Source organism: Numida meleagris, chromosome 6, assembly GCF_002078875.1.
Source record: "Numida meleagris isolate 19003 breed g44 Domestic line chromosome 6, NumMel1.0, whole genome shotgun sequence".
NCBI lineage: Eukaryota > Metazoa > Chordata > Aves > Galliformes > Numididae > Numida > Numida meleagris.
The window spans coordinates 53,319,770-53,339,093 of NC_034414.1; the positions used below are offsets into that span (position 1 = coordinate 53,319,770).

At 44.8% G+C, this 19,324-nt stretch overlaps 1 long non-coding RNA gene across 2 annotated transcripts; it reads left to right on the forward strand.

Moving 5' to 3' along the window:
• Positions 2,110-19,242, forward strand: LOC110400964. Of its 2 annotated transcripts, XR_002440183.1 has the most exons (5): positions 2,110-3,108; positions 5,341-8,101; positions 9,879-10,938; positions 12,646-12,961; positions 16,435-19,242. It is a non-coding gene; the product is annotated as an uncharacterized LOC110400964 (long non-coding RNA). The 2 variants fall into 2 exon arrangements; XR_002440182.1 differs by having other exon boundaries at positions 2,110-8,101; positions 16,435-19,239.

Below are 19,324 nucleotides of genomic sequence, written 5' to 3' on the forward strand. Positions count from 1 at the left end.
TTTTTTAAGCCTTCTTGTAAAACTAGAATTTATGAGATCAGACAGTGCTTTGTTCTACAGTATTTGCAAACATCAAAAGGTGCCAGAACTTACTGAATGCTGCTCTGAAGTGCAATGTGAGTGCAGCAGCTTCCTTGAGGTGTTTTGCTATGCCTCCAGTTGCACACTGGCAAGTTTTTTGCAATGCCTTACTGCTCACCTTCAAATAAAAACTTCTGGCTCTTTGTTTCATTTATTTCAAACCCAACAAAAATGTCAGCTGCCTTCAGAATAAGGAAACCTAGGAGATTTATCTTGGAAAATTGTTCTTCTAAATGTGCCTTTTTGTGTGCGTTTTTTTGTTTGTTCATTTGGTCTTCAGGGTGCGTAGCGTGTCTCTGTGCAGTTGATGGAGCACAGGGGAATGCAGGGGGGTATCAGGAATGTAACTACAAAACCTGAATTCATCCCCCAGGATGATCTCATGTGCAGCCATGATATCTGGATCTCTTAATTCTCGCCTCAAGTTGACATATCCAAAAGCCTTGTTGCTCAAATGTCAGTGCCGGGAGTTTCCCTTGGAGAGCCCTTTTCCACATCATGACCTGGCACAAGCTCCCTCTGCTTTTACAACTGCATTGTGCAAAGGAGAAAAATAGATGAACAAGTGTTCTTACTGCATTGCTGGCTTTCAGCACTGCAGCCAAAGCTGTCTAATTTGTGGGGAGGTTTACAAGTTTTTTTTTTTTTTTTTTTTTTTTTTTTTTTTATTTTCAGCCTTTCAGATGAAAGTCTTTAAGGTTGCCATCCTCCTAGATTGTTCACATGTGAATGTACCAAATTACTGAAAATATATCTCTTTACAAGGCGCCAGCTTTACTGCCGGTATCCTACAAAGCTCTGCCCTGGTAGGTGCTGCTGGGGCAAACTCCAGTTCTGCAAAGCCTTTCTCTGCGTGTTGCACAACTTTCAGGCAGGCACAGCGGGCTACCTGCAAGTCGCTCCCACTTCCTTGTGTACTTTGAAACCCCGAGGGAGGGAGAGAGGAAAATGACTGAGTTATTGAGAACAGATGTTGCACAGTAGCAGAGAAACAAATATTTTGTATTTATGCTGCTTCCATCCAAGGGTAATGTTAACACCGTTAACTTGCCCGCTCCTCAGCATAATCCAGCTGCCGAGCAGAGCTGCCTTCTAATAAAGTTCTTCGTTAGAGAGCGGTGAGCAGCGAGCTCCTGAATATACCCAGTGTGAGTCCTCGTTCTGCAAGGCACACTGCGGTACCCCCTCACCTACGTGTCATCCTTCCCCTGTCTGACCTATCGGTTGTCCCCTCGTGAGTGGCAGATTACTTTGCACAAACAGGAAAGACACTAACCAAAGCTTTTTTGCAGCTTGATTCTTTTCTAGTTGCTGGGTAAGAAGCAGACCTCATCTTTTTTTTTTTTTCTTTTCTTTCTGTAAGAAACCTACCTATGGCTCTCCCCAGGTCTTTTCATACTCTTGCATGCCGTCCCCAGGATATGATGGGCTCAGGGGCCACAGCTATCCCTGCACCCCCTCTCTATCAGCCTAGAATCATAGAGTCATAGAATTGTTTGAATTGAAAGGGACCTTTAAAGGCCATCTGGTCCAACTCCACTGCAGTGAGCAGGGACACCTGCAGCTCCATGGGCTTCTTATGTTGCAGAGTGCCATCCTGGCTCCCCAGCCCTGCAAGACGCTATCCCAGCAGCAGCACCTGGCTCCTGGTGCATGCTGCAGGCAGTTGCGTTGGCAGCATTGGAGTTTCCTTTGGGCTTTGTCATGCTGTCATCTCTCAGTTGGCTCCTTGGGTCCCTTCGTTCTCTCCTTAATGGACCTCTTCATTTGGAATCACTGCATGAGGTCTTTGCAAATCGAGCCTTGGTGCTGCTGTCTGCGAGGTGTTGCTCTTGGTTTGCTGCAAAGCTTTCAGCAAACCTTTGTTTTGTTATAATAATAGTAAGAGGGAAAAAAGCTGATGAAGTTCCCAGTAGCTCGATGGAGTCTGTTAGTGTCAGCAGACAGGATAATTTACTCAGCCAATTGTTCTGGCTCTGATTATTTACAGTAACCCTAAAAGCACTGCCTCCCTCCCAGGAAGGAAGTGCTGGTTGCTTTAAACAGCAAGAAAACACTTTAAACAAACTGAGAGGAAAACGCAAAATGCAAGCTCTGCTGCTCCTCTTGAAAACAAGCGTGGTTTTGGGACAAAGCCTCTGCTGAAGGAAAGCCTGCCTGTGCTGGGATCGCATCACTGCGCACCGTTTCTAAACGTTCCCCCAAGGATATTACTAGTCTCTGTGTATGAATAAGCCACTTAGAGTGCATAGCTGTTATATTACAATTTTCTAAGAGGTGCTGGCATCTGGAGAAATTACATTCCACTGGACCCTGCGACGGAAAGAATGAGTTCAAGAACAAAGAATGAAATCCTCCGTTCTGCACTCAGAAATCTGATCTTCACCAAAGGGTACGGGCGAGCTGGTAGCATGCCCTCGGCTGGACCTTGAAACTGCCAGCTGAAGGGAGTGCTTCATGCAGCCTTTCCCTTTTCTGCACTGAGCCATCCATAGAATTAAACTCAGCACCACTTAGCAGGTGGAAAAATCTCACTGGCGAACTTGGTGACACCGAAACGCATGGGATTAACAGCCCCGCCATGCTGCTGCCTCTGTTTTCAGGATGGGCACGATTGGCATCGCGCTCTTGGCACCTCGCTCTGTCAAGACACCTCTCTGGGTGGGAGGGCGATGCCGAGCGCCTGGCTGCCCGCCAGCCCGCCCGGAGCCGCACGCACATTGCAGCGGAGCTGCAAAATGGAGATCGCCCACTCCCAGCAGCCTGTGCCGGCGGCTGTCTGGCAGGATTGATGGTTGTCACTACTGAACGCTGCTGAGCCGGAGCCAAAAGCAAATGAGTGGATGTCCTCGTGAGCCTGCTTGGGGAGGAAAAAAATGGAAAAAGACAAAAACCACCAAAAACCTAAGAACTTTATTTTTTTCGGTTTAGAAACTAAAGTAGAGAGCCTTGTTCCACTTTGTGATTGCATAGCTGGGAAGAGGTGATGAGGCTGAGAGGAGTGCCTGCTGCACGCGGAGCTGGGAGGTCAGCAGCTCTCCGCTCCTTGGTACCGTGTTGGGGTGGAGCAGATTTTAGGGGGAAGGAGGAGGTGTCCTCCTCTGCTAAGCTGTTCCTGGGATGAGAGATGGATGTAGTTTAGTGGGAAATAGTGGTGATAGATGAACGGTTGGACTAGATGATCTTGGAGGTCTTTTCCAACCTTGGTGATTCAATGATTCTATGAGAGGGATGAAAGGACAGGCTGATGTCTCTTAATGGTTTTCCCTTTTTTCCATGTGGAAACCGAGGCCTGGGCCCGCTCCAAGTTGTGATCATAGCAGCAGCTAACGTGTGACTGTGGTGAGGTAGCTGGTTGTAATGCATTTTATCAACGTGGGGACTGGATTTGTGCAACCTGAGTGAAGGGCTGTGTGGTTTGATGGTTGGACTAGATGATCTTAGTGGTCTTTCCAACTTAAATGATTCTATGGTGCAGCCGAAGGGTTTTCACAAAGCACTGATGGGAACATGGTGTTAAAGCCTAGGTTGTAATATCTGAAGTGAGATTGATCTGCACCAGCCAAGCTGAGTTCAGGATCTTGCCTCTTTTAGTCCTGGTGTGGAGTCCATTCATGTGCCAGCCTCCAAATTCTTCACGAAACACAGAAAACAAGTAGCTAGACCAACATGTACCAAAGGGTGAGAACAACCTGGAGGATGGTGTGCTTTAATCTGTGATCCCTCACCTCTTGAAAAAGGAGCAAAAGGGGACATGGTTAGTGGGCATGGTGGTGATGCGTTGATGGTTGAGCTAGATGATCTTAGTGGTTTTCCCAACCTTAGTGGTTCTATGATTCTATAAAAGGAAGGAAAGAAAGACAGAAAGATATATGTTTCCTTTTCTCCTCTATGTTGAAAAAAATAGCTTATTCTTCTGCCTGCTTCCTCTTTCCTTCCCTCATGTCCTTATTCTGATAGGATGTTGAGAAAAAAATATTTTCCTTGACCATGTATCCAGTCCCTCCTGGGATGGGTGTGCAGTGGAGTTGCTGCTCCCTGGGCTGGGGAGCAGTTTGGTCTGTACTGCCTCAGTTCTGCTATTCACACTGTGATGTTTTTCTCTGGGCAGACCTGAACTGTACAAATGAGATCCTTTCAGACAGACCCTGCTAGAAACACCGTGTGTGTATCCTTGAGTTACGTCACAGGATTTGACACTGAAGGTAGCTTTTTGCTTGCATCTGCTGAGAGAAAGTCTCCTACTTGGTGATGTGGCCTCTGCAGGATGTGTCCTTGTGTTTTTTCCTCCTGTGTGACTTGAGGGCTGAGACTGCCATGGCAGCTGTCTGTGCTGGGGGAACAGTGAGGGGAAAGGTGCCTTCTTCTTGTGGCACTCACAGCACCTACACTGCTCATTCCTTGGGGGGTACCAAGTTGCAGAGGCAAAATGCATGGTATTTATTGTCTTGGCAGATAGCAAGAGCACAGCTACGTATGCTGCAGAAATCACTGTGCTTACCCTCTCTCTAGGACACTGAGCACCAGCTGCATGCTCCCACCTGGTACAGAGCTAGCACAGCAACCAGCTGGAAGGATGCAATTGCAGCAGCAAGGCTGGGACAGACGTTCCCTCTCCTGCAGCCCAGCACTTCTTATGCAAAAGCTCCTTCCCTGTTTGTCCCACCAGCTCTGCTCTTCAGATGGACCGTAGTTACATACAGGAGGAAGCATGGGGCAAGCATCACTGTGACCTATAGTCGTAAATTACTCACATAACTTGAAGTCTCAGGTGGTTTGAAACAAATGCTTCTTACCTTGCTGAGCAGGAGCTTCCTCTCCCTATTGGCTTCAGGAAGGTGGAAGGTGACATGTCCTGCCCTCGTGCAGCCAGGGTCTTGCCCCACTGTGCAACCCGATGGGCACCTTCAGCTACAGGGAGCTTTCCATCACTCCTCTGCTTTAGTGAAAACTAGATCCAAGTGTTGAGTTCATGGAGCATTCACTGGCTGTTTGTTTGTATCCTGTCAAAGATTATACTTGCTTCAGCTCCTTCTTCCTCCTTTTTCCTCATTAGGTCAGATGGTATCTTTTTATTAAGCAGCATAAGAAAAGAACGAAGATTTAAACTCATTTAACCTTGACTATAGCCATTAGTTAAGTAATTAAAATTAAAGGGTGAGTTAATGGGCAGTGTCAAACATTCGAAGAAACATCTGCTGTAATAGAAGTGTGCCTTTTAGCTGATGAATAATTGATCCGTCGCTCCTTGGTACCTAGGTCTGGGTGAGGAGGCAGTGCTGGCCCTGCTGGAGCATCACTGGTGTCCCCTCACCAGACACAGACTCCAGGACAGCAGGAAGACTTGGACCAAACCACTTGAGGATGCATTAAGAAAACCTGCAATGTAGCTCCTCGACCAAGGTCATTCCTCTCAGTTCTTCTGCTTTCCTGGGATCAGATGTGTTATTTCAGGTCTAGAGGAACTGGTGGCTTATTTTTACATCTTTATTAATGTGTGTGTGGATGGATGTGGTGTCTGTCTGGACACCAATAGCCGGGGATGTAGATGACTCAGACTGCTTTGGATTGTAACACTGAGCTAAATTAACTTGCTTTTTGGCAGACAGCAAACGTGAGTGAATGTCTTTGCTAATGCATTGAGGACAACGCTGTAAATATTGAGCAAAGTTTGAGGGGTAAATGGCAGAAAGCATTTGTCTCTTGACCGTGATAATGCTAATAATGCTGAAGTTACTCCTGTAATACTATGATCTCCCATAGAAAGCTGGGTTTGTGTTGAACTGGTCTCTGCGTGGGGTGGATTGATAGAGCAAGGCCACACCAATCACACAGACCCACTTTGATACCAGGATGGGAGCGTCCGAGCGACCCAGACACCGAATTGAGGGCACTGGAGCATTTGTTGCGTGGGATGTGGGAGAGGGAATCCTGGGTCACGGGAGGTTCTTGACGTGCTGTTTTCCGCATTGTCTCTTAATCCCTGAAAAATCACACAAGGTTCCTTGAGTAACGCCTCAGACCTTGTGCGCGTGCAACCAGCTGAAGCGAGACAAGCCTGGCTCTGTGCTCCAGCCAGTTGTTAGCATGGCAAGGGGAGCTCCTCACCTTTGTGTCAGGGTGTGTGAGTGCAGGCCTCTTTGTAAAGGGATCTGGGAAAAAGCGCTGGGAAGGAAACAGAAAAAGCAGAATGAAAGTTAATGGGAAGGTATCTTTGAGATGAGTGTTAACAGAGCACAGGCTCTTCTCTCTTTCTCAGGCTGTGTCTGGTCAAGGTTTCACAAAGCAGTAATATCCATTGAGAGAAAAGTAGCAGAATCACTTCCACGCTCCCGAAGAAAACACTTGTATAAATATTTGGTTTTCATATCCTCATCCCTCTTTTCTCAGGACAATTTGAGGAACTTGAATTTATGCAGTTCAGGTTTTGTTTAAAATCAAGTCAATATGTGCTTGCATCATAAGCATAAAGAAAGGGAAATAAACTGGGATGGGAAAATTATCTGTGTGCCTTCAGCTGGCGTTAGCTGACAGCAAGCAGAACCTGTAGTTCACTTTCTTCCCTTATCTCACCCCCTGCCTTTGTTCTAGCATCTGCTTGAACTTCTGCTGCTGTTTTCAACTTCTTTTTCTGCTTCTTCAGACTAGAGCGGCTCTTTTCTCAATATAAAATTGTCCCTGGATTATTTTCAAGTGTTTGATGCCTTGCCCCACTTCTACCTTTCACTAGCTTGTCAATATTGTCTTTAATGACACACAAATGCAAACAGACCTCACTTTTAAGGCTGTGTACAGCAGGCAACACATTTGGCTTGCTCTGGAACTCCTTGAACCAGGATATATTTAAACAAAATTTTAACTGCTGAGGTTATGAACATGCATAACTGCCCATCTGAATGTGTGTGGGACGTGTACAAAGAAGTTCATGTTGAACTTGAGCAGGAGCTTTTTTACAGCAAAGATAACTGAAAATGGATGAAATGGGAATTTTTTTTAACCTTAAAGAATTTTATTGGAGGAAATTAGTGCAGTTGGACAAGGAGATCATATTCAAAGCTAGAATTCAGCCAATCCACCTCTCAGTAATAAAAAAGAGAATATTTTCAAACTTCAGTAGCAAAAGAACCCCTCAGAAACAGCAAGAAGTCTCTAAAGACTGACTTTTGCAATGTGCTTAATTCCATGTTTGGTGATACTACATAACTAAAAGTGTATTTTTTTTTCACTTTGCCCCAAAATCCATATCTGTATTTCCAAGCCAACCACAACTTCAGCATTGTCCCTGTGGTGACGTAGGTGATACATTATAGTAACCTGGTTATGTTTTCTTGGCCGTGAACTTACAAAAATGACCATTGCGCTTTCTTTTACCCAAGGATTTTGAATAAAGGATATGAAGAAATTTCTGCTAAGCAGTTTAGGTGAGGTTATTGACTGAAATGAAAGCAAACTGGCGCCTTAGACTGCTGTCCTTCAGATAACTTCCCAAAACACCACTTTTTCTTGTGTGGTAGCCAGATATTATCTGTACTGACTTCTTTTCAGCCCTTCTGTTTACATCTACAGACAATAAATGAGGAGTTGCCTGGGCCCAGAGCATTTTTCCCCCTCACACCACATCTTCCCAGAGAAGGGAACACAGCAGCAGTGGGTTATCTGAGGATATGGGCTATAGGAACAGCGATGTTGGAATAGCCGAGTTTATGCACAGGATTATAGGATAGCAGGAAGCTGCTGACTAATCTGCTCCAGGATTACCTTGTGCACTGACACAGCAAAAGATTTGGGTGGTAATGTCTAATTTTTCCTTATGTTTTTATTAGGATTGTCAGCCAGTCGTTGCATCCCTGTGTGGGGAGGAAGGTGAGCAGAGATTTGCACACAGAGACATCCTCTGCCTCGGCTGCTTGCCCAGATTTCCAATTTGGGCTGCATGCATGCATCCCACCATGTGATGCTGGCCTTTTTGCCTGGCACACACAGTCCCAGGCTGGCACAGAACCAGGTGGAACTTGGAGAGGTAGGTTCACTGCCAGGTGCCACATGTGGAAATGAGCAGAAAAAAGCACACTGATATGAATTACTGACCTGTTAGTGAGTTTGCCTTTTTTTAAGTTGCCTTACTTCAGGAATGGAAGCAAATAGAGGTCTGATATGGTAGGATGCTTGGTGTTGCTGATCTGCCTTTTCCCAAGGTGCTCTCAGAGCCAGCAGGCTGCAGACTCTTGGGAAGACAAAGACAAGCTGGGGAGGGGGAAGGCAAGAAATCTCCTCTCAGTGCAAACACAGCCTAAAGATGCTGCTGGGGGAATTCCGAGTGACTGTTGCTTCATTCCAAAGTAAAACAGGATCGATTTGGCGTTTTCTTCAGAAAAGCTGTTTGTGATGTTAGCAGCTACTCAGGCAAAATAAAGGAAAACTGCACAACTTCCGAGGGCTTGCGTGTTTTCCTTCTGCCAGCAACTGACAGCTCTGCTCTGCCTGTCATCTGCAAACAAGCTGAATTACTCACCGTAACAACAGTTGGAGGAATCTGTTTTTATAGCCCAGAAATGGGTTTTGGCCTTGCCCTTTTTTGGTAATCTGTTTGGAATTTGTTGGTGTTGGTGATCAACAGTTGTTTAAGGCTGCTGGCAGCCCGCTGGTCTTCACAGAATGAATCGGTGGTCTTGGGCCCTTTCCAGCTCTGTGCATTGAGCATTGCTTTCCCATGATGCAAGGGAAAGGGTACAGTCAACACTAAAAGGCAGAAAATTTAAAACTGATGAAAGGAAATGCTTTTCCACACAATTAGCCTTTGGGATTTGTTACCACATGGAGCTGCTTACACCAAACATTTAGCATGTCTTTGGGGGAGGAAAGGGTATCGGGGGACTTATATGGAAAACAGATTTTCCGAGGAAAAAGGTTCAAACACGTAACGGGATTCTGAGATCCAGAGCAGAACTTTCAACTTCAGTTTGAGCAATGCATGTTCTCTCTGGACTGCAGCAAGGTCTTGAATTGCAACCTGCAGACCCAGGTGAGCATCATGACCACAAGTTACACTGTTAATCTGCTGTTACAATTGTTTTTCCTACCAGTGGCTCACTCAGCAGCATAAACATTTCAGGTGAAGACATTTCAGCAGTGGTACAGCTAGTGTTACCTTCCTCCTTGGGGCTATACCTGCACTATGAAGGACTGGTTGGATGGTTTTCTCTGTGCATTTATTAGGGGAGCAAATGAGTTCATAGAATCATAGAATCATGGAATGGGTTGTGTTGGAAGAGACCTCAAAGCTCACCCAGCTCCAACCCCTGCCTTGTGCTGGTTGCCCCCCACCAGCTCAGGCTGCCCAGGGCCCCATCCAGCCTTGAGCACCTCCAGGGATGTGGCACCTACAGCTTTCTGGGCAGCAGTGCCAGGGCCTCACCACCTTCTGAGTGAAGAATTTCTTCCTAACATCTAACCTAAATCTAAATCTAGTCTACTCTCTTTTAGTTTTAAACCATTACCCCTTGTCCTAGGGTGTCTGGTGGAGGTGAGAAGGCAGCTCCTACCTCGGACTCCCTGATGACTCTTTGTGCAGTTGTCCCAGCCCAAGCAGGCTACGTTGGTTAGATCACTGGTTTGCCCTTGTGCTGCTCAAGGAAGCAGAGCTGTTTGAGCTCTGTCTCCATGGAGCTTTGTAAAACAGGTGTGTTTTGCCCTGGGATGCTCTCCCTGTGCATCTCCAGGGATGTGATATAACGCAACGTGTGCACTCCTGCACTTCACACTGGGCCTTCCTCATGATCTGTCTGTCTCTCACGCAGGTTGCAAGCCCAGAAGGTTTGTCTTTGAATACAGTTTTGCTGAATGGAGTGTTGAGAGTGAAGGATGAAACAAGCCTTGCTCCTGGGAGAGTTTTCTTATGGCCTCTGTTCCCTCAAGAGCCACCCAAGCTGGAGTTTCAGAGTGGTTATTACAATCACGGCCTCCTCGTGTCACCGCATGATGAAATTAGTGTGGCATTTTGTGGTGGGTTTTCCTTTGTCTTTTGTTTTGAAAACATTTGATCTGTTTTTTAAAAACAAAAATCCCCATGGGTTTTCCAACTCCCCCAGAAATGCCAAGCCCATCATTTGGAGTCCTTTTTCTGCTCTCAGTTTGAAGCTCACCTGACAGCCTGCATTTGCATGCAGGTGTTCCATTACACCGAATTTGTTCCAATGCACTGCAACCGTTTCCATACTGTAAAATTAGGCAGTTTAATGAAAAAGGCGCTTTTAGAAAAAAACAATCACATCACTCAGGTGCTCAGTGTGTGTGCTCCGACCTCCTGCTGGCCTCCGCAAGAGCCATTCCCCTCCTGGCATTGTGCAGAGCCACCCAGATCCCCTCCTGTCCTTTCTTCCTTGTTGTCAGCAGTAACAGTGACAGCCAGACAGGGTTAGAAATGGCCTTTAGCTGATGTTTGCCCTCTACGCTCTGGCCAAAATACAGCTCATCCCATATAATGTATAATCGATAGGTGATTAGAAAAACAAAACAAAACAAAACAAAAAACAAACAAATAAAAAAAAAAAACAAAAACAAAACTATTGGGCTTGTCCAGGTCCCTGTCTGAATGTAGGCAGACTTCAAACATACACTGCTTATACTGAGGAGTAGTACAGTTGCACAGGCAAGGAGAAGGTTTTGTCATTACTTTATCATTTACATAACACTATGTGAACATTTTTTCTTATCTTTTCTACGCCTCGAAACACTGTCTAAGCCGTGAAACAATTTCTGAGCCCTGAAACACGTCTTGAGCCACTGCAGATTGAGAGCAGGAGGAAGCAGCTTGTCTCTCACTGATGACCCACGAGCATCCTCTAGTGCATACGTAAGGTAATACTTTCACATTCCCTGCCTGTCTGCCGGGCAAAAATAATAATAAATAGAGTAAAGGACCAAAAGCCTTTGTCCATGCTAAGTGGCAACACAAGATGCTAGCTAAGGAAGCAGTGCAAATACAGATGGTAAGTGCTTGCTAACGTTGGAGGCTCGCTTCAATGGGAGTTAGGAGCACCAAAAACCTTGTGGGACCAAGCCTTTCGATGGTACAGTTGTGTTGCTCTCACCAACGAAACTCCGAGCATTATCCATTTTATACTGGCAAATGTATGTAAGTGTTCAGACATTAAAAATGGTAGGCTTTCTGCAAAGAAACATCTAAAAATGAGTTAAAATGTGTATTACGTATTTATAGATTAATGCCTGCAAGGGGTGCGTTTTGACTACAAATGCATTTTTCTAATTAGCAAAGGTAAAAGTTACACCACCTCTGAGGCTGTGAGATTCCTTCTTTTGCCACAAAAACCTGCTCCACATGTTTGGTAACTGGAAGCCATTTTCCCACACCAGGACATTTTTATTTTCACTGCACTGCAAAAAAAAAAAAAAAAAAAAAAAAAAAAAAAAAAAAAAAAAGAGTGCATATTCAAGAGGACAGCTAAAGATTTTAAAATAGCTGTTACAGGGTATTATGTGTATGTATGTTATTATGGTATTATGTGACATAAATCTAGTCCCTCCCATGCCTTACTTTTTATCCTGTAAAGTGAAAACTGTTAACTTCCCTGCCTCAGAAGGGAATAAGCCTATTAAGGGATGCTGAGTGCTCAATTAAAAGATGGGAGGGAGCTGTAAAAATATTTCAGGTGGGCAGATACGTGGCCAATGACAACATCCTGCTCTCCAGGTCCTAGACAGAAGTGATGCCATATTTCCCTTCCTCACCCCACTTTGCCTTAGTGCTTTGGCTTTCCTCAGCCTGCAAACTACCCCTCCCTCCAGCCAAATCATGGATACGGTTTCCCCTGGCCAGCTCATTTTGCTGAAAGTCTTAAGAAATCCTGACTGTGTGCTCTTGAGCGCTGTATGTTTGCTTCACAGTTACTACTTTCTGCTAAAAGTGTGCAGCAAAACACAGCTGAACACTTCTGCAGAAAAGGATGACAGCCCACATGATCTAATCTGGAGCAAATATTAGGGCAAATAACACACAGCATTTGTGCACAAAGTCGAAACAAGTAGAGTGGAAAGGTGAGCTCAGGACAGCCACAGGTTAGATTAATCTTACCTCAATGGGATGAAAGGCTTTGAAAGAAACTTTGAAGGAATGAGCAATTATCACTATGGAAGCAATAGAAGATGAGATAACATTACCCCAAGTCAACCATGCCAGCCTAACCTGTTAGCTTTCTTTGATAGGAGAACTGATCTTCCAGATAAGATGTACAGCATGTACCCACCTTGTTTCCCAGAGCAGTTGATAAAGTGCCATACTGGAAATTATACATTAAGGTGGGAATTAGTGGGAGTGTTTTGATGGGGTAAGGAACTGGCCAGGGTGATGTGAGCAGCGAGGAAGGCACTGGCACTGGGGGAAAGCTGCTGGAGCAGTTCCTACAGGAGGAAGGTGGCAAACAGCTGTGGAGAGGGAGAGCTTGCATGTTCCTGAGGAGCATGAATGGCAGGAGAAGAAGAGGGTCTAATTCAGTTGCTCTGAGCATGAGCTCATGGAGTAACAATGGAGCTTTTGCCATGAAACAGGTCATTGACACTTGGGAATGACTGAGAAGATCTGAGTGCTTCATCCAAGTGCAGAAGGTCTAAGATCCATCAACATGGCATGGCGCTGATGGTGGTGTGTTTACTCCGAGGATGTAAGGGATGGGGATGTGTTTCCAGTAGATATAAGGAAGGACGAAGACCATGAAGGTTCAGAAGCTGATGTGACTTCATCTGGGACACTCTGCTTGATCTGGTTCTCTATGTGAAAGGAAGATGAATGTAGGAGGAGGCAAAGAGAGGAGCTCTCTCTCAGGAGGCTGGCGTGGCCACCAAAGGGAGCAGTCCTGACATGAAGGTGTGTAGCTTTTTGTTTGTTTGTTTTGTGGTGGTGGTGTTGCTGTTGTTGTTTTTTGTCTTTCCTTATGTGTCTGTTGTGAATTTAGCACTATCATAAGCAAGGAGCTTCCATGGTGGCGAGCAGTGGCCCCAGTGGGAAAAGATGATGATTTTCAGTAAATGACAGCAAATTATCTGCCACCAATGCTTCTTGAGCAAAAGAGATCAGAGACAGCCAGCAGTCAAGCAAACTGGAGCTGACAGGGCTGGGGCTGTTTGTCTGACCATGCTGTGGTGTGGGGCCATGCACTGGGAAGAGTGCAGGCACTGGCTTCATGCTTCAGTGGTGCCATCAGGATCAGCAGGGCCAGGTTGCCCCATGAGGAATTTTGGTTTGGAAGGAGACAGCTTCTAACTCTTGGGGCTGGAAGAGTGTTCTTGGAGGGATGAGTACTGGAAAGAGAAGCCCAGAGTGGTTTGCAAGGTAAAGCCTGAGCTGTTTATATTCAGGGTTTTGTGATGTCGTTGACTGACGACAGCAGAGCACTGGCCACAACCGGGGAGGCAGCTAAGCTTTGTACTGCACATGAAGAAGTCTGTAATAAAAAAGGGAAATGAGGAAGGGAAAAGGACCTGAAATTTTAGAGCACTTAGTTTTGAAGGGATGAATGTCAAATACTGAACAGTAAGAAAATCAAATAAGGCAATTCTGAATGACTGATCTGAAAGGAGCTGACCATCTACGCATATACCACAGCAGGTGTGATGGTCACAGGATGGCCAATCTTAAGGCATTCCCTGCTTTTCTTTCACCTCTGTATTGCATCCCAGATGCAATCATTCATGTGAAAAAGCAATTTCCACTTCTGTTTCTACCTCTTTAATTATACTGGCATCACTACGAGAGAGAATTGCTCATCCATCTTCATCCCTCACAAAGGCACAGTTTTCAGTATAAAAGAGATTGTAACAATTCTAGCATTCATTTTTGGAAGAAAAGAAAGCCAGAAAGGCATAAGCCACTTTATATACCACTTCATATGGTGAACTGCATTACAATAAGCTGATCTAGTTTTCAAAAATTAGAATTCATATTCTCAAAGATTCTTTAAGTGTTTTTTTTTGTTGTTGTTGTTTGGTAGGTTGTTTTTAATTTTGGATTTTGCACACATTGATGTATAGATTTATATATTTTCATTTAAAACTAATGATTGTGGTATTCGTGCGCTGCTCTGCGTGGAACCAGTGTTGAAACAGCTGAAGGAATCACAGCAAAAGCAGGAACTTAGAAATCACATTATATACAAGAGAATCTTAAAATCCCTTATTTCGCTTAGGCATTGTCCAAGTGATTTGCTAATTAAGGATATGTCTTGATGTGATCGAGAATATGAAGGAACAAGTTCACAACCTATTACAAATCTTGGAGAGGATTGAAACCACAAAATGTTGAATTTGGTTGACATAATGCCTTTTATAGGTGAGGTTAGCATTGCTACTTCTAACTTCCTCTCAGAAACCCATTTTCCCTTAGTTATGTTTTGTTTATGGCTTAGTCATTTGGGTTAAGGCCCTCTATCCTATCTCTGCCTTGGGCCCATTAACTGAAGCCTGGTTTCTTTACTTATTTCTAAGATAGAGACTGGAACGGGAAATATGTCTTACAGTAAACACTGGTAACCCTCTATTTTCAGAAACCCTAGCAATGCCGTCTGTGTCAGCAAGATGGTGGGATCTAGCAGATCTGTCTGCTTCTCTTGCACACCTGACCCATCTTCCTCCTCCGGACGCATTAACATATGGCTAAGTGAAGATGGCCAAGATGCCATCTATGCCCCTGATGGCCAGGGTACTGGGATTTACTGGGCATATCATACTAGGCAAGGAAGGTGACTCTGGGAAGAACAAGTACAGCTTTTTATAGGCAAACTATTTCAATACCTTAAAGAGAACTGCTGGAGAAACATCATATTTTTGAGCTTAATTCTTTTGCTGACTTGTGATTTAATCAGATCATTGAGATAGACATGGGATAAGCAGGTTCAAGCAACACAGAGCTCGAAAACCAGGGCAGAAATGTTCAAGTCACCCAGGCCACTCTGAGTTTTGCCTGTTCTAGCTGTTAACTCAGTTGCAGACTCATCAATGTGATGAGCTAATGCACTCCTGTATGCAAAGGGACACTTCAATGTGTTGGGTATGTATGCAAATATTCACTCATGGACTTGTCAGGCTGATTGCTCATCTCCTGCCCTGCCCCATGTACATACTCTGGGTAACCCATTACAATTCCACCCTGAGAGCACACAGACAGCTTTCAGCCTACACCAGCAGTAGTGTCACTGAGGCACTGGTGACAGTAGGGACATTGCAACAACCATACCTCACAAATGCCCACAGGTGGGGCCAAGTGATGTGTCATTTGCCCAGTAAAACGTCTCTTAATAAGTAATTGATCTAGATTGTAGTGCTGCTGCATAACAGTGGGCAGGGGAGGGGCTGCTGGAGTTATCCATCCAGACTGATGGAAAATCTTGCAACCCTGTGCTGCTTCCCATCGCGCCCTGCTGAGAACAGCACAGCCTCGGCTGCCCACCAAAACCAGCACTGCATCAAGAATGTTGTGTTTTCTTTTACTCTGTTCTTCATGGCATTGCCACCTGCAGTACCAGCTGCCCCTCTGCTCCCCAAATGCCAAACGATGCCTCCCCTGCCTTCTTTGCATCTCTGCCTGCCTTCTTTCCAAATGGGCTGTTGCCTATCCCCAGGCCTGTGCCATTTGCCCCAAGGCTGATGCAGCAGGGCAGGTTCTGGAGTCTCTCCTCTGTTGCTCTTTACTCCTTGGCTTCTCTCAGTTTTGTGGAACTCCATGATACCTTTCGAACACCCACACTGTTCCTAAACCCAGCCTTCTACCCATGGCATCTCCCTTCAAGTCTTAAATACCCAGAAGTTACTTTTCTCTAGCAGAGGAGATTTGACTTATAAAATCCATGCCTGTGATCAGTGCAGGTGACTGCTGAACTGCTTTTAAGCCTCTCCTTTTCCCTAGAAGGCTTAGCAATTGCAAGATCCTTTGTACTCACCTCCCGGATTTGCTGAGCACAGTGGTTGTAGCGGGAAGCATTCCAGAGCCTCAGTGCCTTGCGTGTGACTCAATCCAGGTGAATCATTAGCATCCAGTGCCAAGGAATCACAGTAATTGCGTAAAGGCCTGCAGGAAAACTCAGTTCTGGACATCACTTACCATTAGATTGCAAAGAAGCAGAGAGGGAAGAGCCCCATGCAACAGTCTGCAGCCAGCAAACCCTCATTTGCAGCAGTGAATTGATGAATTTTCATGATATCTATTAGTAGTAAGCTGAAGTTGCCTTAAGACAAGCTTTTTGTTAATTAAGCTTTTAAATATGCTCTTTTGTTCCTATCCAGTGAATGAATCTGGTGTTCAAAGTCTTTCCCACATGTCCCTACTTCTTTTTCTCTTCCTCCCAGGTTAACGGCTATGTAATCCTTCGTGGAGAGTAAAATAATTATCAGGAGGCAATGGTGCTAATTACACAGAGCAGAATAAATGCACGCAATCAGACCTTCTGCTAACAAAAGTAGATTTCCATGGATCTACTCTTACTCCAGGAGAGTGTTCAAAGCTTTCCCTGCCTTTCTCCCCACCCCAGAAGAGAAATTTGGAGCCTAAGTTCTCAGGGATGTGAAATCTCACTCTGTAAGGACATTGATATGTTCGTGTTTACTTCCCAGCTTTCTATTTTTAAGCTGCCCGTCCAAAACTGCCAGAGCTCGGACGAAGCACTCAGCTGTGCTAAATATTCCCAGCATGACTGTTTTGATGACTGAAACCCTGAATCCCAAACTCTGCGCCTTTTGCACTCTCCCATGGGTCCCTGCAGCTGGGTCTTTCTGCCCGGGCTGGGAGAGATCTCATGTATGTGAGCTGCCATCCCGTTACACAGGGATATTTTTCCACTTGGGGCCCAGGCCAAGCCAGTTGCAGTGACAGTGGTGGTGGTGGTACAAACTGGCTTCAGCAGTGACTCCTACGAACTGTGACATTGTCATTTTTTAACAGGAGTCCATTTTACACAAAGTGCAGAATGCACTCACCTTCAAAAAGAAAGCTGAGTGGTGTTGGGTGTAGTGTCAGAACCTGGCTACACTTCTGATTCCTGCCAAGTCCTTACTGAGAGTTGTGTTTTACTTAAGATTTCCCAGGAACTCAGTTCTTAATTCACTTACTTTCTAAGTTATTAGCTACTGCCATAACTTATGATGAGAGTACTGCACAACCAATCTACAAAAGACAAATGTCTTGTATCTATTTAGTTGCTGTCTCAGCCAAACCGATAATTTCATGAAAAGAGAAAATCAAGCTTCTTTCACAAGACCTTTTTTCCCCATAAATCATGTTGATCCCTGTTATTTACACTCTTTATTTGTTGACTTCTATATCAGTATTTCATTACTTTGCCCAGAATTGCTAACTGGCTTAGAATTACTTAGTTGCCCTAGTTGTTTTTTTTATGAGTTTGTCCAAACGCAGCACTTCTCCAATCCTCTAAAATGTTTGAAGTCCTCCAAGATGAAGTGAGAGAGGGGCAGAGATCCCTTGAGCCAACTCACTCCTGTTGTGATGGTGACAGTTGCATGGACCTGTTAAGGTAATAATGTTTATCCCCAGTAATGCTGTTTAATAGCCTCCTTGGTTACTAATGGGATGGAAAGTGCATTGTCTCCTCATGACATCAGTGCGTGATTCTTCTTGTTTCCAAATTCAGAACAAAAATATGTACTGAGCACCTCAGTCATCTTCACATCGACATCAACAATTTGACCGCTTCCATCTTGTGATGGTCGTGCTTCTGAAACAAGTACCAGCTTACATGTAAATGTAAACTAGAGCCAAAAGGCAGCTTATTTCTGCCTGCCCTATCTGAAATCCTCATGACTGACTTAGGACCTGATTGTTCAAGGCTGTGGCAATGAAATCCTGAAGGCTGCTCAGGGTTGAATGAAGCCTCCCAGGATGCTGGTACCTTTGCTTCCGGATGCCAAAACGACCTCAAAGATTGAAATGGGCAGCGACTGACACAGCATATGGTCATATTGATTTTGTTAAAGCTAAAGATGGCTGCAGTTCAAGTTTTAAATTAGTCTGAAAGGCAGCACCGCGCTCTCCTTAAGCCAATGACATTCTTAAATTTATTTTACAACTGCAGGCATTTTTCATCCAATGTTTTTAAAGGCTGGTTTCTAGGCACCACCTATTCTAAGTACTTCTAATGTAAAAAATTAACCAGCTGCAGCACAGAGACGGAAGAAAATGGATTAACTTTGATAACACAGCTCAGAAACGGCACAGACCTACAAACCTGCAGAGTGAGGCAGTGCCCACTGGCACTGACATCAGTGCTCTCACAGTTAATGACTATGGTCTATGACCGGATCTTGTGATTAGGGCTCTGAAGGTGCCGACTTCCATTCATGTGGGTTGGGTTACATCACACAGACTGCTCTCTTCCTGGACACTCCTGGCACTCAGAGGTTCATGTGCTGGGAGTGCCCTGGCCGTGCAAGCACAGTGATCTCCTCCTATTCACCACATGCATGGTTCTGTGGTGTGCGAGGAATCACAGCGTTGTTCTTGGTCTCCAATTCTGTCCCCTTTAAGGAAAAAACAAAAAGCATATTTTAAAACATAGGTTTTCAGGCCATTGTGCTGTGTTTTGGTTTGGTTTTGCCTTAAAGCAGGAAATGTCATCTCTTGGAAAGCTATTGTGCCATTATGGGACAGAGAAAGCATGAGCCATGCTTCTGCGAGACTTTTTGTCCTTCAGAGACAAAGAAACCTGGCAAACATGGTCAACACACTCTTCAAAATGCTTTCAAGTATTAACTGGAAATTTCAGAAGTCCTTTTGTCCCACCAGTCCAGTACTGTATTGCTCTTTACCCTCCCTTCAAGTATGTGCAGAATATATTTGCATAAACTTTGCTGAATTCACTGTGAAAGGGCACAGTGAGCTCTGCGTGGTTAACCTCGGCTCCTCTCCTTGTCCAGACGTGTCCCAAGCAATCAGCTTGCTGCTGAACAACAGATCACAGGACCAGTCAGACCACACACTGGAGAATTTCCTGTTCATCTTCTCCTTATGTTAATAAGAGGGCTTCTTATAAATGTGATTATTGGAGTCAAAGATGTTGCTTAGTTTCTTTTTTTTGTTGTTCAGCTATTACAAGCTATAATAAAAAAAGAAATTACAAACAACACAATCAGCCTTCACTATACCATCTCTTGCTTCTCCTCAATTTATTGCCTTTATGTTTAAAATTCAAATAAGAAGTTATCTCCAGTTTACCTAGGATCTTGG